At 45.4% G+C, this 26,969-nt stretch overlaps 1 protein-coding gene across 1 annotated transcript in view; it reads left to right on the forward strand.

The window, feature by feature from the left end:
* The first annotated feature begins 521 nt into the window (after positions 1–521).
* TRPC5 (transient receptor potential cation channel subfamily C member 5) overlaps positions 522–26,969 on the forward strand; it is a 185,363-nt gene continuing 158,915 nt past the window's right edge. The window contains exon 1 of the mRNA XM_029585808.1: positions 522–630. The gene's annotated coding sequence lies outside the window, so the exon portion shown is untranslated. The remainder of the gene's footprint in view (positions 631–26,969) is intronic.

The following is a 26,969-nucleotide window of genomic DNA, read 5'->3' on the forward strand; positions in this document are numbered from 1 at the left end:
TTCAGCGACATGATGGCAAAAGCATCATGTCGCTGAAACGTAAGAGGCATTGTGTTGTCTCTGTAGCAATCTCCACAACAGCTGTGCAAAAGAAACCATTAATTTGCCCCAAATATAAAAGAATACTCAATGAGAAACTATTTAAGTGTGCTGCATGTAATACTATGCGTAAATAAAAAAGAAGCCACCTAATCAGCCTAAATACAATATACAACTCTTTCTCAATATGCCAGCTCCTCGATGTCTCTTTGATGCCACAAATTGGTGATCAATGGAGATTTCAACCTGCATACAGAAAACCCTGATCCCAATATTGCAAGTTTTCTCAAATCCAGATCTGCACTACCTGATGTAAAGAAAGTTTGCCAGCTGTACCAATCTACCTTAATGTTGTTATTTATGTATCTTCTGTACACTGCTTTGGGTGAAAGTTTACTTTCAGAAAGATAGGTTAATAAATTATAATAAATACATTAAATAAATCGATGTATTTATTTATAATTATTTATATACTGCCTTCCAGGTCCAAATATCACTCACAAATTAGTCCTCTAGAACCGTGAAGCTTTCACAAGCAGGATGCAGCACAAGTGGCAGAAAGATGAGAGGCCTGATAACAGAGAAAAAGAGGTAAATAAATATGTATCCATGAAAAAAAAAAAGATATTTTGTAAACCTCCATGAATTAAATAGGAGGACTACAAAATTCCAGAGTCAAATAAAGAGCAAAATATGAGTCTGTGCTCTTCTTTTTTTCTCATGCTGCAGAAAGCATACTTGTCAGCATATCTGTATGTAGAGATGAATAGATACTGTCAAAAAGATGGATGGACAGATATGCTAGAAGAAATAGATACTATAAAACAAATGTACAAAGACAGATTGGTGGCAGAGAGTGCTTGATTTTTTTTTTCAGGTTTTGCTTTTGGTACAAAATGGCTGTAGCAGGAATGACCTGGTTTACTACATTAATTCCCAGCCAGTAAGTATCTGTGATTCGAGTCCCAGGGCTACAAGCAATGCATAAATGATCTTCTTTCTTTAGTTTCGAGCTGCTGAGTAGTATTTCTAGCTCGACCACACAAACCGTATGCTTGGTGGATGAAAGCGAAGGATGGCTGGAAGAGTTGAGATTGCATGGCTAAACAGCCGCGGAGAAGACCAGGAGGTGCACCGAGCGCAGCCTTCTTCCATTGCGACGGCTTACAATTCGGGTGGGCCCGGCTGGACGTACGCAGCGCTGTTCAGACACGTGGAAGAGAAGCCCCCCTGGCTCTCCGGAGTTTACGGGGCTAGCCAAGGCACGCAGGAAAGACAAAGAAGGAAATGTACTTAGCACAGTAAAGCTGGTTAAAATTGACAAGACAATAAACGCGGCCTGAAAAAAGCTCTCATGGAATTCTGCTCCTAAAGTGATTAGACGCGTACTCCAGAGATCCTGAGAGTTCGTAAAATGTGTAGCTTTCCAGTAATTGTCTCTTCCTCTCCTCGGCACTGCTCGGAAGATTAGGTTATACCGGGGTTTTTAATATATTGTAAAACATATTTAGGGGCATGTGGTTTTCTCTAGAATTTCTGTTGTTCTTTTGTTTTCGTATCAGACATCCTTTGCATTCAGCAGACTGTAGTCAAAACAGCAATCATGTATTGCATTAGATGAGATTTTCAGCTATTTTAAATGTTTGTTTCTGTCTCTTGTGAAGTTTTTCTGGTTCCTGTTTTCTGTCTGACAGGCCGATGCACTAATCCGGCCATTAAGAAACTGTGAACTGGTTTTCAGGGCACATTTTTAATGCCCAGATTGATTTTTTTTGAACTCCCAATGGAGTAAACTAATGATATGCAAATGCAGCTGGAGTTAAAAAAAAAATACATCTAAGAGTAAAATGTGCATTGGGCACAGGTCCAATGCATGTTTTTAACTCTGACAGACATAAGTGACGGCAGCCGCTGCCACTTAGCCTGATAAATACTGATCTATCTGACTATCTGGTGCAGGTGACCGCTACTTAGTCGGATAACTGTTCACAGCTGTTACCCTCTGTGAGATGGCTGGATAAGTCAGTACTTATCCGTTTAAGTGGCAGCAGCTGGCACGACTTACCTGGATATGTTGCTACTTATCTGCGGATATTTTTAAAGCATTTTCCCCCTAACGCGTGGAAAACGTGTGGCCAACCCCCCCCCCCCCCCCCCAACTTAATAGCACCCGCAACATGTAAATGCATGTTGATGGCCCTATTAGTTATTCCCGCGCGATACAGAAAGCAAAATGTGCAGCCAAGCCACACATTTTACTCTAAGAAATTAGCGCCTACCCAAAGGTAGGCGCTAATTTCTCCGGGCACTGGGAAAGTGCACAGAAAAGCAGTAAAAACTGCTTTTCTGTGCACCCTCCGACTTAATATCATGGCGATATTAAGTCGGAGGCCCCAAAAGTAAAAAATAAATTAAAAATTAAAATCAGCCCGCGGCTCGCAGGTCGGAAGACGGACACTCAATTTTGCCGGCATCCGTTTTCCGAACCCGTGGCTCTCAGCGGGCTCAAAAACCGACGCTGACAAAATTGAGCGTCGGCTGTCAAACCCGCTGAGAGCCACCGCTCCTGTCAAAAAAGAGGCGCTAGGGACGCGCTAGTGTCCCTAGCGCCTCCTTTTACTTCGGGCCCTCATTAGCATATTTTTTCTTACTGAATCGCGCGCCCAGGAGTGGCCTGGGCGCGCGTCGGGAGAGCGGGCGCTCGCCTGCTCTCCCGCGGGTTTTTCTGTATCGGCCCGTAAGAAAGGTGAGCTGGCCAGATGCAGTCTCCCTCTCTCTCTCTCTCTGCATCGGGGAGCACTGCCTACTGCCCTCATTTGCATGGGATTTCCATACGAGGGCGCTAAGCAGTACCTCCCGTTTAGGGATGCGCAGAACTCTTTGCTGCATGGGCAGTAAATCTTGCACGCAGAAGATGTGATTTGAAGTGCGGGCAGAAGGGTGCGTTCAGCTGAATGCGCCTTTCTGTCTCAGCCTGTTTGTGTTTCGCTTGTGTCTGTGTGTATGGATTTTATGTACAGATGCTGCAAGCTGCCTGTAGTCTCTGTGGAAAACAGGTGACGTAGCTTGCAGCCCCACTCCAGTTTCTCCCCACATGTCCAAGCTCGCCCCACGTCTCCTGTTCTCTGCAGGCTTACTGAGGAAGGGGAGCGGCTGAGCTGCGTAGAGAGAGGCCCTGAGATTTCTGGTGTTTTCCCGGCAATTGATGCAAACTCCCCGAGTTCCCGGGGTACGCTAACACCCTTGCACCAGCCCTGGCTGCACCGGCTCCAGGCGGGAAAGCAGACTTCCATCTGGAGCTGTGTTGTTGTTGTTGTTGTTGTGGGCCAGGCTCTCCCCAGCCTCTGCTACAGCCTTGACCAGGGCTTAATTTCCTTTTTCTTGAGCTCTGTAGGAAGCAGGTAGTATGGATTATTTCTAGACCCCCGGCTCTCCAGGCAGAGGCGAGCCTAGGGGATCGTAAAAGCAGCAGACTGTAGCGCGCAGTCAGTGAGAATGTGCAGAAGTGGAGGCGAGCTAGGGAGGGGGTGAGCCAGGAGGAGAGAGGCCTGCGTAGCGGTGGCTGAGCTGAGCTCGTGTGTGTGTCTGAGCCACTGGCTGGCAGTGCGGTTGTCTCATTACTGGGCAACTGGGTCACAAGCTGACCAGGACCCCAGGATATATGAGAGATGTAACCAAACTTGTGAGGGGCTGAACCGACTCGTGGAGAGAAGTGTGGGCTGCAGCTCAGTTTGCTCACCCCCTTTTCTGGGATGTGCTCTACTTCATGTTTTATGAAAAAGCTGAAATTTAGGTTGGAGACTCTTTTTTTTTGTCTCGATTTGGACAGGCTCTGTGTCCTTTTGGAAGACACTGAAGCAACTACTGCACAGAGAGCACATTAGTGAGTCACAAATACCCTGTGGGTTGGTTTCACAAAAAATCCCCCAGGCTGGCATCTGCCTGCAATCCACCCCTGGATGGAACCCAATGTAATTTTACAGGAACCTGAGTGCAGTTAAAAAACTACCAACCAAAGCTGGCCAAGCCGCTCTGGAGAGATTTATACGAGCGTCCCACAGAATGGCCACTCAGCAAGAGATTTATACGAGCGTCCCACAGAATGGCCACTCAGCATGCAGGAGAGCAGAGAAAAAGCAAGCATCCAAACTATGCAATGCTTGAAGGATCAACGGAAGAGCTGGAAGCCAAGCTCAGAAAAGCCCCAGCCGTTGATGGAGGACTCAACGTTGGCCTCAAACATTTAACATCTGGCAAACTACAAAAACCAATTGATCAGACAGCCAGAGCTAACAGCACAATGGCTAATAACAGGGAGCGCATCCCCAAATCTATCAACCAGTATTCTGCCTACCTCCAGCCTACAAGCTGTTCCCCTTCAACAGACCCAGATAGACTCTAGCAACATCACGGTGAAAGAAAGGAGCACGTTCAGCCAAAGATCAGTGGATGCTGAACAGAATCATTATGACCAGCTGTATAAATAGTCAAAACCTCACTAAAGCATGCAACCACTATAAAAAAAAAGATTCCAATATCATCTTCTGTTCTTGGACGATAAATTGTACAGCGTGAACCTTGGATTGATGGAGTATGTCAAGGTTATCATGAAATAATGGCAGACTACATGCCATCCGAATTATGAAGATGGACAACATGTTATTCCTAACATCAAGAGGAAAATTTCAAGGAGGTTCACTATCACCATTCCTGTTTTGTCTGGTACCGAATTCACCAAGTACTCTTATTCACTTCTTGGGCTACAGATTTAGCCTTCGGTCCTAGAGACACTAACGATCCACAAATGTCATTGCACCTACAATCTGTAGATGAGTGGAAGATTTACAGCTCCTGTGACCATCCCATAGCAGCAGAACTCCGAGTAATCAGGAGCTTCTAGGACGAGATCAGGCTCTAACATTTAGGCGGCAAACTTTTGGGGCTGGCAGTGAGCACGTCCTCCACGGCATCTCCAGCCCCTATCAACCTGGGAAACAGGATACTGGCCTGGGTCCTGAGCTCACCCTGGCCCTCAACTTCTTTTTGCCGATCACCTTGGATCGATTCAGATCTATGTTTTCTTCAGATTCAAACGAGATCTAAAAGATTCAAATTGGGCAAATAGGGAGACTTGAGTTAAATGGAGAACAGCTTGAATATTTCTGATTGACTGGTAGTCTGTCCAGTTCGATTCCCTGAACCCCTTAAACTGTGGGATATATTTCTTAGCAAAGCGACAAAAAATGGGGGACTTAATTGCTTTACACTTATACACTGTATATAACAATAACGCCTTCAGGAATCTCACAAATAATCTTTATACCTCCAGCGGGATAGGGATACAGTGTCACTCTCCCAGTCCCCTCAGCCTGTAACCTTGGGTCACTTCTCAGCCTTGACTCCTCTCTCTCAATTCTCTACGTATATCCAAAACACTGCTATAACATACTGCTTCTTTCTCTAGAACAGTGCCAAAATCAGTCCCTTCCTTTCTGAGCACAGCATTACAACCCTTGTCTACACACTCCTCACCTCCCGCTTAAACTACTGCAACCTGCTCCTCGCGGATCTCCCAACGAACCATCTCTCTCTCCACTACAATCCACTTAAAATTCAGCTGCGTGACTTATCTTCCGTTAATGTCGCTACACCCATGTAACCCCCCCCACCACACACTTTTCAAGTCACGTCACTGACTTCCTCTCCGCCTCCGCATACAGTTCAGGCTCCGCTTACTCACCTATAAGTGCTTTCATTCCTTTGGCCATCTGCTCATGGGCTGGTCACTCTTTTCCATGCCCTTCTCGTCCATCCCTTGACCATGCTTTCCACCTCGCCGCGGCATACGCTTGGAGTAGACTTCCTGAGTCGACGCGCCATGCTCCTTGCATGACCGTATTCAAATCCAATCTAAAACAAACCACCTTTTTCAGGCAGCTTTTGAATCTTATTCCCTGGCTCTCCTGGCGTATTACTGTTGGTTTTAACCACTTTCCACAATTCTCTTAGTTGTCCTGTTCCTCTTGTAAGCTCCGCAAGGCAGGAACGGTCTCTTATGTGTATTTATACAGCGCTGCGTATGTCTGGTAGCAGCTTAGAAATGCTAAGGAGTGTAGGAGAAGGGGCAGGAGGGAGTTGGTGGGGGGAGGGAAGGTAGGATGGGAGAGCAAGGGTATTAGGCACCCGAGGCGAACCTTCTGCCTTGCGCCCACTCTCCTCCCCCTCCCCCACCCCCCCGGTCCCGGCCCCGACCTCATTCGCTGAGACGCCACTAGTGCCCCACCGAGTGTGTGTGTGTGTATGTGAGTGTGAGTGTGTGTATGTGTGTGCATGTGTGTGTGTGTGTCTGTATGTGAGTGTGTGTGTGTATGTGTGTGCGTGTGTGTGTGTGTGTGAGTGTGTGTGTATGTGTGTGTGAGTGTGTGTGTGTATGTGTGTGTGTGTATGTGTGTGTGTGTATGTGTGTGTGTGTGTGTCTGTATGTGTGTGTCTGTATGTGTGTGTGAGTGTGTGTGTGTGTGTGAGTGTGTGTGTATGTGAGTGTGAGTGTGTGTATGTGAGTGTGTGTGTGTGTGTCTGTGTGTGCATGTGTGTGTGTGTGAGTGTGTGTGTGTCTGTGTGTGCATGTGTGTGTGTGTCTGTAGCTGTGTGTGTCTGTGAGTGAGTGTATGTGTGTGCGTGTGTGTGTGTGTCTGTGAGTGTATGTGTGAGTGAGTGTGTGTGTGCATGTGTGTATGTGTGTGCATGTGTGTGTGTGTCTGTAGGTGTGTGAGTCTGTATGTGAGTGTGAGTGAGTGTGTGTGTGTGTGTCTGTGTGTGTGTGTGCGTGTGTGCTTTTCTCAGCTGCGAGCAGGATGGGCGCCGCTCACGGCCCGCTGAGTCTCTACTCCTCACTGCCGCCTAGTTCACCTAATGGGACGCACTGGCCCTGGCTGCAACGCACACACACAGAAAACTCAGCCTGCAGCCGTGATTCCAGGACTTGGGAGTCACTCGGCTAAGGGCAGAGTGAGGGATGCGTAAGATCATGGAGCTGAGACTTATAGAGGGAGGGAGCAAAGAGAGCACTGGGGCGAGGCAGGTGATGGGGGGGGGGGGGGGGGGGGGGAGAAAGTGTGGATTAGATGGGTGGCGGAGGCAGTGGAAGAGAGAAAGCTGATGCATTTTATTCCATCTCCCCCCATCCCCACCATCACCACCTTCTACTAATCAACAGCAATCTCAGGGTGACCACAATTCAAAAAGTTCCCATGTATGGGTATTAGGCACCCTAGGGAAACCTTACAGCCGTGCATTCCCAGGCCTACCCTACACACACACACAGACACACACACAGACTCACACACAGACACACACACACACATACACTCACACTCATATACACACACACACAGACACACACACACAGACACACAGACACACACACACAGACACTCACACACACACACACACACATATACACACACACACACACACAAATAAAAATGGTGCATTGTGAAAATGGACATTCAAAGTACAGCCTTCTGACATGAAAATATCACAGCATGCACAGCATATTTACAGGCACCGCTGTGATGCCAATCACAAAACCCTGCACAAAGGAAGACGCTCAGAGCTCATATAGCATTAGGCCTGTTGGGTGTAGGCTTGGCCTTAAGAAAGCCCAGGAGTAAACTAACCTGCACTTGCAATACAGTAAATCCCCAAATCAAACAGCACTGACTGCCAGCACTCAAACAGTAACAACCCTACCTATGAAAACCAGGCTCTAAACGTCAATACACTTACTATTAGAAAACAGAACAAGCAAAGCTGCTATAGATCCCTTCACAGAAACTATATCCTAACCAAATACCTCATTTTGGTCTGGCACAGGCAGAATACAGACAGACCCTCAACAAAACAGAATAAAGAGACCACAAAGTATAACAAAAAACAAACAAACCATGCAGACAAAATCTGTACTGGAAACTGCAACAAGCCAGACACTGTATTTGAAAAATAGAAATATTACCATTCCTTATAAAACATCAAACAATAAAGCCAATATAAAACATGAGTAAAGCCATACTAAAAAACACCCCAAATATTTCAAAACAGCTGCTAAATAGATTATCCAATAATTGAAAACTCATACTTTTTTTTTTAATCTACTATTTCAAATATTGGAGGTGTTTGGGAGACACATCAAATAACACCCAATAATTAAAAATAGCAAGGTTAAAAAAACAAAATTTCCTGCTCTCCATACATGGGAATATTTGATTTCCACTCATCCTAAGATTGTTCTGGATTATTAGTAGAAGATAAGAGGGTACACAAACTTTCTCCTTTCTCCCTCTCACACATACATACGCAGACTCCCAATCTGTCTCTCATGCATGCAAGCAGGCTCCCAGTCTCTCTTTCTCACCGGCACCCACACACACACAAGCAAGCTCCCGATCTCTCTTTCTCACCGGCACCCACACACACACACACAAGCAGGCTCCCAGTCTCTCTTTCTCACAGGCACCCACACACACACAAGCAGGCTTCCGCGAATCTCTCTTCTCACCGCCACCTCACACACACACAAGCAGGCTCTCCAGTCTCTCGTTCTCACAGGCTCCGCAACCCACCAAACACACAAGTCAGGGCTCCAGTCTCTCTTCTCACAGGAAACCCACACACACAACAAGCAGGCTCCAGTCGCTCTTTCCTCAAGGCTCCCCCCACAAACCACAAGCATGCTCCCAGTCTCTCTTCTCAACAGGCAACCCACACACACACACGCACAAGCAGGCTTCCAGTCTCTTCTTCACAGGCACCCACACACACACACAGCAGCCAGTCCTTCAGGCTCCCCCCCACACACACACAAGCAGGCTCCCAGTCTCTCTTTCTCACAGGCACCCACACACACACACACACACACAAGCAGGCTCCCAGTCTCTTTCTCACAGGCACCCACACACACACACACAAGCAGGCTCCCAGTCTCTTTCTCACAGGCACCCACACACACAAGCAGGCTCCCAGTCTCTCTTTCTCACAGGCACACACACACACACACACACACACACACACACAAAAGCAGGCTCCCGATCTCTCTTTCTCACAGGCACCCACACAAACACAAGCAGGCTCCCAGTCTCTTTCTCACAGGCACCCCCACACACACAAGCAGGTTCTCAGTCTCTCTTTCTCACAGGAAACCCACACACACACAAGCAGGCTCCCAGTCTCTCTTTCTCAAGGCTCCCCCCCCACACACACACAAGCAGGCTCCAGTCTCTCTTTCTCACAGGCACCCACACACCACACACACACACAAACAGGCTCCCAGTCTCTTTCTCACAGGCACCCACACACACACAAGCAGGCTCCCAGTCTCTCTTTCTCACAGGCACACACACACACACACACACACAAGCAGGCTCCTGATCTCTCTTTCTCACAGGCACCCACACAAACACAAGCAGGCTCCCAGTCTCTTTCTCACAGGCACCCACGCACACACAAGCAGGCTCCCAGTCTCTCTTTCTCACAGGCACCCACACACACACACACACAAGCAGGCTCCCAGTCTCTCTTTCTCACAGGCACACACACACACACACACACACACACACAAAAGCAGGCTCCCGATCTCTCTTTCTCACAGGCACCCACACAAACACAAGCAGGCTCCCAGTCTCTTTCTCACAGGCACCCCCACACACACAAGCAGGTTCTCAGTCTCTCTTTCTCACAGGCACCCACACACACACAAGCAGGCTCCCAGTCTCTCTTTCTCAAGGCTCCCCCCCACACACACACAAGCAGGCTCCCAGTCTCTCTTTCTCACAGGCACACACACACACACACACACACACAAGCAGGCTCCCAGTCTCTTTCTCACAGGCACCCACACACACACAAGCAGGCTCCCAGTCTCTCTTTCTCACAGGCACACACACACACACACACAAGCAGGCTCCCGATCTCTCTTTCTCACAGGCACACACACACACACAAGCAGGCTCCCGATCTCTCTTTCTCACAGGCACCACACACAAACACAAGCAGGCTCCCAGTCTCTTTCTCACAGGCATCCACGCACACACAAGCAGGCTCCCAGTCTCTCTTTCTCACAGGCACCCACACACACACAAGCAGGCTCCCAGTCTCTTTCTCACAGGCACCCACACACACACAAACAGGCTCCCAGTCTCTCTTTCTCACAGGCACACACACACACACACACAAGCAGGCTCCCGATCTCTCTTTCTCACAGGCACCCACACAAACACAAGCAGGCTCCCAGTCTCTCTTTCTCACAGGCACCCCCACACACACAAGCAGGTTCTCAGTCTCTCTTTCTCACAGGCACCCACACACACACAAGCAGGCTCCCAGTCTCTCTTTCTCACAGGCACCCACACACACACACAAGCAAGGCTCCCAGTCTCTCTTTCTCACAGGCACTCACACACACACACACAAGCAGGCTCCCAGTCTCTCTTTCTCACAGGCACCCACACACACACAAGCAGGCTCCCAGTCTCTTTCTCACAGGCACCCACACACACACAAGCAGGCTCCCAGTCTCTTTCTCACAGGCACCCACACACACACAAGCAGGCTCCCAGTCTCTTTCTCACAGGCACCCACACACACACAAGCAGGCTCCCAGTCTCTTTCTCACAGGCACCCACACACACACAAGCAGGCTCCCAGTCTCTTTCTCACAGGCACCCACACACACACACACAAGCAAGCTCCCAGTCTCTCTTTCTCACAGGCACCCACACACATACACACTCAAGCAGGCTCCCGATCTCTCTTTCCCACAGGCACCCACACACACACACAAGCAGGCTCCCAGTCTCTTTCTCACAGGCACACACACACACACACACACACACAAGCAGGCTCCCGATCTCTCTTTCTCACAGGCACACAGTCTCTCTCTCTTTTCCGTACTCACAGACTCCCAATCTCTCTCACACTTTTCTGCCTTTGCTCATTCTTCACCCCACCGGCCTGCAGCTGGGTCTCTCTTGATTTACTGTGGCCCCATTGGTGGCCCCAGGGAGTCTCTCCTTTCATTTCAGCCCCGCCGGCCTACGCTCTGGCAGCAGCCCTCAGTGAATCTTTCGTTTCGGCTGCAGCCGGGTGCCTCTCTCTTTTTTTTTCTTTATATTTCTGCCCATAGTCAGGTCTCTCTTCTTTTGCTCTGGCAGTGGTCCGGGTCTCTCTTCTTCCTTTGGTTGCCTGTATTGCTAGGTTCTTCTGGAAACCTCTTTAGGCCCTTCACGCTGTATTCCCCAGACCGTGGGGACACAACACAGCAAGCAACCAATGAGAGGTGTCCTCGCACGACCAAGGTGAGCGGCGCACTGGGGCCAGTCCGCCCCTGCTTCATGTCTCTCGTTTCTGCTTTTCCTCACATCTCCACCAGCTCCTGGGCTTCTGAGGTTGTTTCCGGTTTGTTATCGGAGCATATAAACGTAAGGGCGGCAAGTTTCAGCTGGAGGTTTTGGATTCTTCTCATTATTTCTTGGTGTCCCCGATCCTTTGAGGTACTTGACGCAGTGATTTCATTTTTTTTTTTTCCAAGGAGGAGTTATTTTTCTCCCTTCTATCCTTGTTGGTAGGACCTTCTCAGTGATGAATTTTGCTGTACAATAATGTATCCAACTTATTTCTGTGATATCAATAGGTGCCTTTAAGCAGGATATGACCTTGTTTATCTTACTTGTCTTATTGCCTGTGCATGGTTTGGTTTTTTTTTTTTTGTTAGGAGGATGATGTTTTATGATTTTAATTCTGTAACCTACCTAGAATGTCTCATGTTGAATTAGGCGGGATGTAAAAGCATTTAAATAAATAAATCATGCTTTGTGCTCTGGGGGTCAGGTTTAACTTGGGGAAAATCTTTCCTCCTGGACCCCAGCGTGCGTTTCCATTTCTGCATAGGCCGAGAGCTCAACCGCCAGCTCCCGGTCTCTCTCCGGCTTTTTCTATTCCCTCTGTGTCCTGGCTTGTCTTGCATTGCTGTCGTCTCCTGAGTTGCATCATTACCATTCACTGATATCTCATCCGGTAACTCCCTCAATTGCTCAGGCTGTTCAGGCACTTCTCTTCTGGTGCTCCTCTCCCTCTTTCTGCATCAGCAATCAGTTGTTTTAAGACCTCATCTTTCCGGCACTTCTTTGCCTTGATTTCTCCAGTGAGAGATCTTAAATCTGTATCTCTTGCTTTCTGCAGCTTTATACGGGAAGCGTGGTGGAAATTTAAATGACAGACCCAAGAGCTCTGGAGATAACTAAACTTTATTATGTAGTCCCTATAACACTAGATACTGCAGGGTAACTTGACAGCCAGAATGACGTGTCTGCCTTTGCCTCCCTATGCAAAGATAAGGAAATGTCTTACCCCATCAGCTGACCCCTCAGAATCGGAGGTTCACGATCAGGATGGCCTCAGTGGCTCATCCGCTTTAGTTTCTGCCGTCTGAACCCAACTGGACTGCACTGGACCGGGTGTGTGGCGGCTGCAGTTGTACCCCTCCAGGTGCAAACAGTAGGCCAAATATAAGGCCATAGGTTACGTGCTCAGCTGGTTTCCTGCCTGGCGCTGAGCGTAGCAGGTTTGTGCGCTAGCAGTTTCAGCTGTTCAGACTCGGGGGGCCCCACTCATCCTGTCTGGCGGGATTTGCTCTTTGCTGGGTTGCCTGTCATTTCATGGTGTAATCTGCTCTTCTCTCATTCTGGTAGCTGACTGACCAGAGCCTGAGAGAAAGGATGATTGTTCTTCTCTATGCTATACTACACATCCATGCGCTGGTCCTATTGTTAAATACCCTACTGCCTCGGGTAACCTGCAGCATTCATAGCATATTTTTGTACAAAAAAGGAGAAAAATCAGAGTCAGCGCGGGAGTATCATAAACATATGCATCTGTTTGGTGCCTGCCTGCTTGCAAGATGTGGTTTTTCCTGGTTATTTCTGAGGCAGGAATCTCAGCCTGATATATTCGCTTTATCTAGCATCATTTTTTTATTGCTCCTGTCTTACTAGTACAGATATTTATAGTTTTCCTACCCGTACTGCTGTGGGAAATTCTACTATTGCTAACACTTCTATGGCTAATAATAGTTTCCCTCCTTCGGCCAGTTTTTGATCTGCTCTCTTTGTAAACCCTTTTGACTTAAATATAGGGTTTGTGTGTAAAACAATAGCAGTACAATATCTCCTTTATGTCTTCAGAAGTCCATGTAACTATAGCTCATCCTCTTAATTTTTTCTCTGTGTATTATGGCAGGTGTTTTCTTCATTGATTCCTAAGGAGCTGGGGTGAATAAGTGTTTCAGACAGGTATGGTGATTGGTCAGGCATTTGTTGGGGTTTTGATTTCCCCGCCTTTTTCTACTCTATTCTGTATATTATTTAAGATATGTTATTTCATTATATTCTTGGTTTCTATCATTGAGATTCATGATATTACTGTTATGTTTCCTATGTGATATCCTGTTTTGCTACATCCCTAAATAGAGAGAGAGGAAAAAAAAAAAGAAAATTGTGTGACCAAAATATACTGTATTTGCATACTTTTATGTGCACAGAGAAGAGGTATTCCAGGGGACAGAGATTGGGCAGGGTTGTGACTTACACGTGATTTTTTATTTTAAAAAGTATGCATGTAAATTCTCTCAGCAATAATATCAGGTGTAATTGTATGCAGATAGTTTTGTCAGAATAATTTTCAAAGAGGATTTATGCTTTGAAAATCAGTGTAAATTTATGTACATATTTGCTGGCTAACTTATGCACGATGTTAAATATTTATTCCGTAAATGCCTATTTACCCGTTAGGCCTTCCATCCAGGCTCTGCTCCAGCTTTTAATTGAAATAACTTTTTGCTGGGCTATTTGCTGGGCTGCCCAAATAGCTTTACAATTCAGTCTCCTTTCTGGCCTCAAAATGGATAAATCTAGCCCTAAAAGGGTAAATAGATCTTAAACGTTCATGCAGTACCATGTGTAGCCCCTGCTTGGCCACTAGAGTATACTAGAGTGAGGCCATGTTTTAACATGCAGACCTTCCAGCCTGGAGGGTTCACCAGGACTTCAAAGGGTGGGTAGATTTGCTGACTTGGAGAGGACCTTTTCAGCACTGGAGGGTTCACTAAGGGTTCAGAAGTGTCATGAAGTCTGTGCTGTTAACTTTGGGAATTTTCTTGCTCGAGAGGTTCAAAGGGAGTTCAATTATTGCAAACACAGCCGCCAAAGTCATATTTGGTCTCAAGAAATTCGATCCCATGACTCCTGTTCTACAAACTCTTCATTGTCTACCCATAACCCGTGGAATCAGGTTCTAAATCTTATGCTTAACGCTTCCTGCTCTTCATTTTGGCTTCCCTCTTCATTTTTCTGAACTTCTGATTCCCTATGCTCCTTCTCGCACTCTGCACTCTTCACAAAAAAAGCCTTATCAGGCTTTAGGGCACAAGAGAGTCATTGTTTAGTTATCAGCCCCAGCCCTCTGGACATCTGTGTGGAATCAGATTATATGAAATTGGAAGTCCGTAAAAACATAGCTATTCAGCCAGGCCTTTGACTGCTAATTTCTTACTTGGCCTTATGTATACAGTTTGTTTTATTGTATGCCTTGTTTGTTTAGACTTTGATATGATTTTATGTTTGTTTTGACTGTACATCATTTGGACATCTTCTTTACAAGTCGATATATTAAATCTAATAAATAATAATAATCTACATCATTTACTAGCGTGAGTGGGTAGATCTTCCCTCAGATGGGATGGGAGAAATAGGGGAGTATAAAATATGACTCCCATGAGGTATAGCAGGGGAGTTTTGGCAGAGTTTGGTGTTGGTCTGATCTGACATAAAGCTGAGCTGTGTGAAGTAAAAGAGATGAGAGAAAGGAACTATAAGAAAAGGACTCCTGGCCTGCCTTTTCAGTCATTTGGAGGGCCTTTGGAAAGGAAGAGGTAGTGAAGACAAGAATGTTAATGGAATTCAAAAGGGTGTGGGACAAACCCAGAGAATCCCTACTGACTAGAGAATGGAAATGAGGTAATGAAATAACCTCTGTTACACCTAAAATGTACATTTCTGCAGGGGGGAACATCCACAGAGTGGGAGTTTATACCTTTAACAGAAAGCTTGGGGGTAACCTGCGTGGAGTGGCAGTTACTATCTATAACAGAAAGCTTGGGAGTAACCTGCATGGAATGGCAGTTACTACCTATAACAGAAAGCCTGGGGGTAACCTGCGTGGAGTGGCAGTTACTACCTATAACAGAAAGCTTGAGGGTAACCTGCATGGAGTGGCAGTTACTACCTATAACAGAAAGCTTGGGGGTAATCTGCGTGGAGTGGCAGTTACTACTTATAACAGAAAGCTTGAGGGTAACCTGTGCGGAGTGGCAGTTACTACCTATAACAGAAAGCTTGGGGGGAACCTGCGTGGAGTGGCAGTTACTACCTATAACAGAAAGCTTGGGGGGAACCTGCGTGGAGTGGCAGTTACTACCTATAACAGAAAGCTTGGGGGTAATCTGCGTGGAGTGGCAGTTACTACTTATAACAGAAAGCTTGAGGGTAACCTGCGCGGAGTGGCAGTTACTACCTATAACAGAAAGCTTGAGGGTAACCTGCGCGGAGTGGCAGTTACTACCTATAACAGAAAGCTTGGGGGGAACCTGCGTGGAGTGGCAGTTACTACCTATAACAGAAAGCTTGAGGGTAACCTGCGCGGAGTGGCAGTTACTACCTATAACAGAAAGCTTGGGGGGAACCTGCGTGGAGTGGCAGTTACTACCTATAACAGAAAGCTTGGGGGGAACCTGCGTGGAGTGGCAGTTACTACCTATAACAGAAAGCTTGAGGGTAACCTGCATGGAGTGGCAGTTACTACCTATAACAGAAAGCTTGAGGGTAACCTGCGTGGAGGTGGCAGTTACTACCCTAAAAGGATTTGCTGGTCAGACTGGAAGTCCCATTTCGTTCTTTATCTGCTGTCATTTAGTATGTTACCAGAGGCAAGGGGAGGATTCTTCGGGTCAGTTGTGAGTATGAATACTGTGAGCAATAGCAAGAAAGATTCTTTCATCTTTCTATGAACAACAGAAAGCCTGGGGAAGATTCTTACAAAGTATAAGATCTGGATTTTTGGGAAATAAGTTGGAGGAATATTTGTAGTTTTTGTGACTGGAATTTCTACTCTTTTTTTTGCTGTGGACTGTACTTGCTTTGTATCTGCTGAAGTGGTTAGTTTTTCAAAGTAACCTCTCTTCTGTTTGGAGCACCAAGCTCTGTTTGGACCGTGTTTCATTTTTGGAAGGTAACCTCCACCCAGTTTGGCCTTGCGGGATTTCCTGCACCATTCCACGGACCCCGGAGAGACTTATCCCCACCCTCGTAGACTGGATCCAGTGCTCTCTGGGGCTGAGAAGTGGGGGGTTACGTACGTTTGCATCGTTTTTCATAGTGACTATTTATTTATAAACAGAAAAATACAGAACAAAAGGCTGCTTACCTTAGCAAACATACGTGGTATGCCTGTATGATGGCTTCCTGTCTTCTCCTGGGCCCTGACTTTTCTCATCCCCTGGGACCATAATTCCTTGCTAAGCTGGTTCTTAAGAAGGACCGGGCAGGATAGCTATGGCCAGTCCTGTACTGGGCGAGTTTCCTCTATACTCCCTCAAGGGAGTAGATGAAATAAAGCAGAAACAGTGAAAGAGAGTGCCTCCCGATTTCTGGCCATGGTGAGCCCGTAACTCCCCAAAGTTAGTTCATGATTATTAGTGACCAGTGGAGCAGGGACAAAAGAGATCATGAAGCTGCGAATTGCCTTTCGACTGATTAAATGTTCACCAAAGCATACCAAATCACCCAATGAACAACACAACGCCAACCCCCTCCAATCTAACCTGAAGAAAAATGAAAGTCAACACAACGATGTATTATAGCAAAGAATTGAAACGTAAAAAACTGAACAACAACTAACTTCTATGTGATATCCCCATGTTAACAAGATTTTGAACCTTTTTGAAACCCTCGTTATCCTCCTTAACCTTGTAACCTTTGTATTTTTTGTAAACCGTTATGATGGCGAAACCGAATGTCGGTATATAAAACTAGATAAATAAAATAAATAAATAAAATAAATGTAGCGCGATGCATCTGGAATGCGCAACGCGGGCAGGTCTACCTTGGGAGCGTAGCCTGCAAGACTGCTTCTTCGCTGCGGTGGAACGAGGTTAAAGAAGGCTTCGCGGTAGTGCAAAAGGAAAGGGAAATGGGCCTACTGGATGGGTCCTGTGTGCCTTTCTGCACTAGCGTTTTGTAGAGTTTGATGTTCAGGGCACTCCATGAGGGTTAATTTTCACAGAGGACCTCAATGGGTTAAGCAACGTTTTAGGTGCAGAGATGACCTTTTATGGAGTTGTCTACCCGGTGCGGGAGTAAACCCACGTGTGCGTGTTACGTCTGCTCGCGAATTCACCTGCAAGGAGCAGAGGCTTTCCTGGGGACTGAGACTGGGAAGGGTTCAATATTTTGGGACTTTAAAGAGAGAGTTTCTGTGGACGTTTCAGCGGGTGCGGATCTGCCGGGATAACTTTCAAGGTATGAGCGTGGGTCTGCTTTGAAGACTGGTGCAACGTGCCTGCGTGTTTGCTGTGTTACGCGGGCTGCTGGAAAATCGCAGGCTCTGTGTGTGCTGTAAAACCCAAAGTAGGATTTGCCAAACGTTTTTGGTTGTGGAAAAGGTTGCGGTCGGCCTTCTTTCCCGCTGCTCTCGTGTCTCGCATCCCATTGGCTACAGAGATGTGGCGTCGGGCTTGTGGAAAGCTTATATTTATTAAGAGGGGGACATCAGCCGGAGGGAAAACAAGAGCCCTGAATGGCAAACAGGAACGTGGCATGCTTATGCTGGCGTTTATACGTGTTCTGTGACACGGCTCGCGCGGTCTGTGGCTGGTTGGAGTACACATTTCAGTCTGCATTCCAGCTGTCTTTACACAAACTTTACCATTTAGCCAAATGAATAGCAGAAGCTGCTTACCTCAGCAGTGCTTCTCAGATACCCAGCAGCAGGTCAGCTATCTTCGCAGGAGCTGCCTTGTGCTCTTCTCCCAGGGCAGGGAAAACAAGAGCCCGTGTTCTGTGACACAGCTCGCGCGGTCTGCGGCTGGTTGGAGTACACATTTCAGTCTGCATTCCAGCTGTCTTTTACACAAACTTTACCATTTAGCCAAATGAATAGCGGAAGCTGCTTACCTCAGCAGTGCTTCTCAGATACCCAGCAGCAGGGCAGCTGTCTTTGCAGGAGGTGCCTTGCGCTCTTCACCCAGGGCTTCTGCCTGCTTTCCACCTGAGCCTAAGCTCTATATTCTTCCTCGGGGGGGGGGCTGCCCTGTACCCAGAATGCCTTGCCTTAAGATGGGCCGGGAGCAGGCAGCTGGGACCGGACCGTTAAGGTGTTCCGAGGGTTTCTCCGGTGCATTTTCTGTCTCAAACACATTATAATGCGGGTAGAGCAAGTCCTGACCTGAAAAGCTTACAAGCTAAGTGGGGACCCAAGGCAAGCTCAGTATCAATGGAAGGAGCAAGATTTGAACTCGGGTCCCTCCCTGGCCAATCCTGTAATCACTAGGCTACCCCTCTCTACCCCCTACATAAGCAACAGGGCCGAGCCCAAACAAAATGTCCCAGTGAGATTTTGGTCTCCTTTGTGCAATGTCAGATTGACAGGCACGAGGAGCATATAATCTGCCACATCAGAGCTATTACCTCAGGCAAATAACCCAAAATGAAGCCAGAGAGAGAGAGGGAAAACTGTGCTCTCTGTGTGAAGCAGCAGCTGCTCCTTCTCTCTGGCACCAGCCGCCCAGATCTGTTCGCTTCACTTTGGCTGCTCTCAGTCCCCTTCGTGCCAGAGATGGAGGGCTCAGCTCTTTGGAGCAGCCCTGTTAGTGGTTTGGGTTTTACTGGTTAGGCAGGTGGACAGTGTCAGCGGTGAGTTCCAGGTCTCTGGATCTCAGTGAAATGAAACCTCTATGGTCCTCTGCGATTAAGTAGCCAGAACATGATTTCTGGTACCATCCTTCTGTCTCGTTGTCAATCCTCTCGCTCAAGTGAGTTAAGAACTCCAAGGTAACCACTGCTTTCAGTGCCGCAGGAACCCAGAGTCTGGCAGATCTGTGCATATTTCTGGTCCGTGCCATTGTTTGATATTTCTGGTCTGTGTCATTGTTTGTCATGAGATTTATTTGCGTTTCTTATTCACCTTTAACAGTGTTACTCACGGCAAAGTGCAAGCTAAACACAAGCGCATCCAGATGACAGACATACAATCAAATAAAAAATGCAATAATAAAAAGAAAATACTCATTGCATCACGCAGTAAGAATCACCTAAGAGAAATGATTAGACAGGTGGAGAATAAGAGCAGTGCGACGCAGAGTTGAACAGATTGTTATTTTTAATTAGGCTGGGAATGGGCTATGATTTGTGTACAATATCTGGTGGTGAAGCGTGCTGTCTGGTTGCATGTTGATTTCCTTGTTACCTGGATGGAGAGCTGGGTGATTAGTTTGAGAGATTTTATGTCGAGTATTTGTTATTATGTTGTTTTTTGGAAATGTATTTTATGTTATGTATTCCCACCCTTGGACTATGGGGGAGGGGGCGAGTTGTGGATGTGAAAATAAATAAATATTACCTGCATGGACATCGCCACATAGGACGATCACCAACAAGTTCAGACTGCAACATTGCCAAACAATAACAAAAATCCTAATAACATCCCAATAATATTATTATAAAAAATAATAACAATATCAATATCATTAGAGATGCCCAACATCAGAAGACAAACAAGGCCTGCAGAACTCTGAATTGTGAAAACTGAAGGTTCAATTAGGTTCTTACATGCTAAGTGGCTTTCCTGGAGTCCTGTACTACAAGAAGGAATACATAATGGATTCCAAAATCCAATTACACGAACACTGAAGGAATCACTACCATAACTATATCAAAACTCTACAAAATGTCAGACTTAATTATACAATATACATTAATGAATACTTCATTAAAACATCTTAAACATATATCATAACATAAATGTACATATATTTTTCAAAGAATTTACATACTTCATTCACCTCATTCAATACATTCAAACCCTAATTCTCACGCATTCCACTCATATGGGACCCCCTTACATACGGGCCGATACAGTAAAAATAGCTCGCACAGGCCACTCTCCTGTGCGCGTGATTCAGTAAATAAAATTATTCAAATTAGGGCCCGCGGTAAAAAGAGGCGCTAGGGACACTAGCGCGTCCCTAGTGCCTCTTTTTTGACAGGAGCGGCGGCTGTCAGTGGGTTTGACATCCGACGCTCAATTTTGCCGGCGTCGGTTCTCAAACCCGCTGACAGCCAAGGGTTCGGAAACCGGATGCCGGCAAAATTGAGCGTCCGGTTTTCGAGCCGCGGGCCCATTTAAAATTTTTTTTTTTTTTAATTTTTGATTATTTTTAACTTTTGGGACCTCCAGCTTAATATAGCCATGATATTAAGTAGGAGGGTGTACACTTTCCCGGTGCAGAAAGAAATCAACGCCTACCTTTGTGTAGGTGCTAATTTCTGAAAGTAAAATGTGCTGATCAAGCATTAGGCAGCAGTCTCCCTGATTCTACTACTCCATCCCCCATGGCATACCCACTACGCCGTTTCCCTTGAAGGCACCTGGATGACCCATCTACAAACAACCTCCTTCCCTTATGTAAGGGTCCATCAGCCAGGTCCATTCTGACTTTAGTCTGATATTCAATTCTATCCAGACAATCCTGTGTTTTATCTGTCTCTCCCTCCTCCCCTTGTCTGTGTAAGAACCTCCATCATCTACTGTTACAGACAAACGGAAAGGTTTGTCTAAGGAGGACAAGGCTAAAACTGGGGCAGAGATTAAATCTTTCTTTAGGTTTTCTAGTATCTGCTCTTCTTCCTCTGTCCACTGTAAACTAGTTCCCTCCTATTAATTTACCATAAAGGGGCTTGGTTTTTTGGGCATATGAATCTATCCACAACCTCCTAGAGTATCCTATTAGTTCTAGGAATTTTCTCCATCTTCTCTTTGTCTTTGGTACTGGCTGTTCTATTATTCCCTGTTTCCGTTCAGGGATTATTCTCCTCTTTCCTTCACTGATTAAATGTCCTAAATACTTTACTTCTCTTTCCACATACTGTAGCTTAGCCTTGGATACCCTCAGACCCTGTTCCCCTAAGAAATTCAGCAATTGATTAGTAGCTTCTCTTACACATCCTTGCTTTTCAGGGAAATGTGATAAATGTGTCCCTGGGGACAATAAGAATCCTCCCCAAGCCTTCTCCAGGTGAGTGGGACTTGGTAGACTTTGAGGCATTCTCACGCCACAGATTAAATCCACACTGGGGGGGGAGGGCAGTAGAACCCAACAAGAACAAAACAAAAAGTCCATGGCAGGATAAGGCCAAGGACACGAAAAGAAGCCCTCTCAAGACTAAGCTTCAGACTGATCTCCCGCTGCTTCCCGGGGGGCTACCCTCTTTCAGTGGATGAACGCAAGCCATAGCTTAGCAGAACAGCTAATGTGTCTCGCTGCTGGGCTGCATCATCATGAAGTGAGTTTCTGACATATTGCTCGATTCTTTAAAGGCACATTTTAGGATGCAGTTCTTCACCGTTTTTTGGCAGACAAAATGTGCTAATCCCCCAAGAACAGCATTGCTACTTGAAGCGTCAATACTAAGTGACTGTTCTGCACAAATGCAGACAGATCATCAAGTACCAAAGGATGCAATCCAGACCAAGAAAGTGTGGCAGAAGGATACAGAAAGTTCTTGATTGTATTGGGTGTCGCCAGCTTGATTGAAAAGAGCCTTGATATGTTGCCTGTTCACAATACACCCTACAAGTTCCAAAAGGTAGCCGTGGTTGGCACGATGCAAGAGCACTAAGAAGAGCATTAGAGAGACTGAGATCACTCCTATCGTGGTATGTTCACAATCAGCCCATTCGGAGACATTACCCTGAGAGACACCTGGCTTCAATAAAAAGTTGAGAATTCAAGTTTTCTATACAGATGAATGCATATAGGGTGCAACTTGTATTTATTTATATTTATTAACCACTTATCCTGAAAGCCCCAGGAGATGTACAGAAAGAATTATAGAAACATAGAAATGACGGCAGAAGAAGACCAAATGGCCCATCCAGTCTGCCCAGCGAGCTTCACACATTTTTTTCTCATACTTATCTGTTTCTCTTAGCTCTTTGGTTCTATTTCCCTTCCACCCCCACCATTAATGTAGAGAGCAGTGATGGAGCTGCATCCAAGTGAAATATCAAGCTTGATTAGTTAGGGGTAGTAGGGGAAGTAACCGCCGCAATAAGCAAGCTACACCCATGCTTATTTGTTTTACCCAGACTGTGTTATTCAGCCCTTATTGGTTGTTTTTCTTCTCCCCTGCTGTTGAAGCAGGGAGCTATGCTGGATATGCGTGTAGTATCAGTTTTTCTTCTCCCCTGCCGTTGAAGCAGAGAGCTAAGCTGGATATGCGTGAAGTATCAGTTTTTCTTCTCCCCTGCCGTTGAAGCAGAGAGCTATGCTGGATATGCATTGAATTATAGACATGAATCAAGTATAGTCACATACAGCCAACAAGTGACATCTTAACCTCAAATTAATATCTTGTCACCAATGAAAACAAAATTGGCAACAATAAGTCCTAGCAACAAAAATAAAATCATCCTCCCAAACCTCTAAACATCCAATAATCAGAACAACTGGCCGACAAACTAATTAAAAGCCAAATTAGAAAAACGTGATTTTAAAGACATTCAAATTGTGGGCAGAAGTGTAAAGTCCACAGGTGCTTTTTATCCACTGACTTTACACCAATCTCCAAAGGAAAAAAAGTTTCCTTTGAAAACTGACTCAGACAAAAGTAATGTGCGCACAGACCAGATATATTCCACACATTAGAAAAGGTGGAAAGAAGGCTAAACGAGTACTGGCATGGTTGAAAGGTGAGGTGAGAGAGGCTTTAATATGTAAAAGAATATCAAGAAATGGAAAAGAGATCCGAATGAAGAAAACAGGAAACAGAATAAGCACTGGCAAGTTAGATGCAAAGCACTGATAAGGAAGGCAAAGAGAATTTGAAAAGAGGCTTGCCATGGAAGCAAAAACTCATAATAAAAACATTTTCAGGTACATTCGAGATAAAAAGCCTGTGGAGGAGTCAGTTGGATCATTAGATGATCAAGGGGTAAAAGGAGCACTTAGGGATTGACAAAGCCATAGCAGAGAGACTAAATTAATTCTTTGCTTCAGTATTCACTGAGGAAGATGTGAGAGATATACCCTTGCCAGAAATGATATTCAAAGGTGATGATTCAGGGGAACTGAAACAAAACTCAGTGAACCTGGAAGATGTACTAGGGCAAATTGACAAACTAAAGAGTAGCAAATCACCTGGACCAGATGGTATACATCCCAGAATGCTGAAAGAACTGAGAAGTGAAATTGCGGATTTGTAAACTATCAATAACTTCATCTGTGGTACCTGAATACTGGAGGGTTGCCAATGTAATGCCAATTTTTAAAAAGGAATCAAGGGGTGATCCAGGAAATTACAGATCAGTGAGCTTGATGTCTGTGCCATACAAAATGGTAGAAACTATCATAAAGAACAAAATTGCTGAACATATAGATAAGCATAGTTTAATGCAGCGAATCTGAATTGGTATATCGCCAAGCCCACGCAGGAGTGTCGCCACGCTTCCCAGTCCCCCACTGGTCCAGCTGCTCCCCTTTACCACTGAGAGATGCAAATTCTTCTTCCGCCTGGGCTTGAAATGCTGATAAGCCCGGGCGGAACACGACAGGGTAGCTGGAGTCAGCGGCACTAGCAGCGTGGTCTCTTCTTCCCGCCACCGTGGCTCAGAAGGGGAAGTGGTGTGCAGCTGCTGTGCACGCAGGAAGAAGAGACCGTGGTAATTTACAAGTGCAAGCAGCATCAGGCCAGCGCAAAAAGAGGAAAAACGTCAGCTCCTGTGGCCGATGGGACACCTTTCTCAAGACTATGAGGGTTGGAAGATGAGGTTGCTGCTCTGCTGCTGCCACCAGTTGTTTTTTGGGGTGGGGGTAAGATAGAGAGAGAGAAAGAGTGAGTGAGCAAGCATGTGTGTTTGAGACAGCATGTATGTAAGTGTGTGATTGAGATCCTGTGTGGTGTGTGTGAGAGAGAGTCTGTGTGTGTGTGTGATTGAGAGCCTGTGTCAATGTGTGATTGATATCCTTTGTGTGTGAGACACAGCATGTATGTAAATGTATGATTAAGAGCCTGTGTGCATAAGTGAGAGAGAGCATGTGTGATTGAGAGATACCATGTGAGTATGTGACTGAGAGCCTGTGTGTAAGTGAGAGAAAGAGAGAGAGCATGTGTGTGTGATTGAAAGCCTGTTTGTGTGTGTAATTTTGAGAAAGACAGAGAGCATGTGTGTAAATGTATGATTGTGACCCTATATAAGTGTGAGAGAGAGAGCATGTGTGTCTGTGTGTGATTGAGAGCCAGTGTGAGAGAGAGAGAGTGTTTGTGTGTGACTGAAAGGAGAAAGTTGCAAGTAACTCCCCTTCTGCTAATTCAAAACAGTCTCAGGGCATTTGGATACCAAACGTTCCTAAGTATGGAGACCAAAGCATTTTTATCTCATTATTTTTAATTATTTGGACTTTATAGCTGCTGTTTTGAAATATTTTATTGGTGTCTGGAAATTTTTTGAGTTTTTAATTATTGGATATTTCATTCATCAACCATTTTGAAATAATCTGTTCTTTTTGTTAGTAATGGTTTTCCTGCTATTGATTTTATATTTCTTGATTTGTTTAATGAGAACCGGTGATGTTTCTCTTTTTCCTTTGTTGCATTGCATACAGAGTCTCTGGCTTGTTGCGGTTTCCAGTTCAGTTTTGGGCTGCATGTTTCTATTTATGCTTTATGGTCTCTTTATTCTGTGTTAGGTGAGGGTCAGCACATGTGACTGAGGTGAGGTATTCTGTTGGCGTGTAGTTTCTGCATAGGGCTCTATAGCAGCCTGGCTTGTTCTGTTTTTCTGATATTGGTGGTTTAAGGCCCGGTGTAATGCTTTGTATTGCCTTTTCTTAAGTAAGGTGGCTACTTTGAGTGCTGAAAGTAGGTGCTGTTCTGGTTTACTATTTATGTAATTTCTGTTCAGACAGAGTACTTTCTTTCCCTTCTGTCATCCTTAACAATAAAAATAATACTGGGCTTTTATTTTATATTTCCACCGTGGATTGTAATGAGCAGCGTGTCTCACAGGTGAGTGTTGCCCGTCAGGTGTGTCACATTGGGAAAAAGTTTGAGAACCACTAGTTTAAGGGGACAAAGCAAACATGGATTCAGCCAAGGGAAGTTTTGCCTCACAAATTTGCTACATTTTTTTTGAGGGAGTAAACAAACGAGGATAAAAGTGAGCCAGTTGATACAGTGTATCTGGACTTCCAGAAAGCATTTGACAAAGTCCCTCATGAGAGACTTCTTAGGAAAATTGAAAGTCATGGGATAGGGGGCAGTGTACTATTGTGGATTGTGAGCTGATTAAAAGATAGAAAACAGAGAGTAGAGCTAAATAGAAAAAGATGAATAGTGGATGCCCCAGGGATCTGTTCTGGGACCACTGCTTCTTAATATATTTATAAATGACCTGGAAATGAGAACAAGTGAGGTGATAAAATTTGCAGATGACAAAATTATTCAAAGTTGTCAAATCATAAGAGGATTGTGAGAAATTGCAAGAGGACCATGGGAGACTGAGCATGCAAATGGAAAATTAAATTTAATGAGACATTTAGGGAAAAGTAGCCCAAATTATGGTTACACAATGCAAGGTTCCACATTAGGAGTCACCATTCAGGAAAAGGATCCAGGTGTCATCGCTGAAAATACGTTGAAATCTTCTGTTCAGTGTGCAGCAGCAGCAGCCAAGAAAGCAAATGGGATGCTCGGGATTATTAGGAAAGGACTGGAGAATAAAACAGAGAATATCATAATGTCTCTGAATCACTCCATGGTGCAACCTCATCTTGAGTACTGTGTGCAGTTCTGGTGACCACATCTCAAGAAAGATACAGCAGAATTAGAAAAGGTACAGAGAAGGGCGACCAAGATGATAAAGGGGATGGAACAGCTCCCCTATGAAGAAAGACTAAAGAGGTTAGGGCTGTTCAGCTTGGAGAAGAGATGGCTGAGAGGGGATATGATAGAGGTCTATAAAATAATGAGTGGAATAGAACGAGTAAATGTTAATAAGTTGTTTACTCTTTCCAAAAGTATAAAGACCAGGGGACACACAATGAAGTTATTGGGAAATGCATTTAAAATAACAGAAAATATTTTTTTTTACTCAATGCATAATTAAGCTCTGGAATTCGTTGCCAGAGGATGTGGTGAAAGCTATTAGCGTAGCTGTGTTTAAAAAAGGTTAGGACAAGTTCCTGGAGGAAAAGTCCATTAACCATTATTAAGGTGGCGTTGCAGAAATCTACTTCTTATTCCTGGGATAAGCAGCTTGGGATCTTATCTTCCCCTGGGGATCCTGCCAGGTGTTGGAAACAGGATTCTGGGTTTAATGGACCCTTGGTCTGACCCAGTATGGTAAACCTTATGTTCTTATGACATGTGCCTGCCATTTGTGTGAGGACGTTTTCCGGATTATGTTTGAAAACTGAGGCCTGATTTTAGAAACATTTACACACTTAAAACTGGGTTTTGTGTGTGTAAATGCGCTTTAAGCAAGTGAGTGGGCTTTTGAATATTGCTACAATATGTGCCATTGAATTGTGCGTAGGATTTATGCACCCA

Source organism: Rhinatrema bivittatum, unplaced genomic scaffold, assembly GCF_901001135.1.
Source record: "Rhinatrema bivittatum unplaced genomic scaffold, aRhiBiv1.1, whole genome shotgun sequence".
Classification (NCBI taxonomy): Eukaryota; Metazoa; Chordata; class Amphibia; order Gymnophiona; family Rhinatrematidae; genus Rhinatrema; species Rhinatrema bivittatum.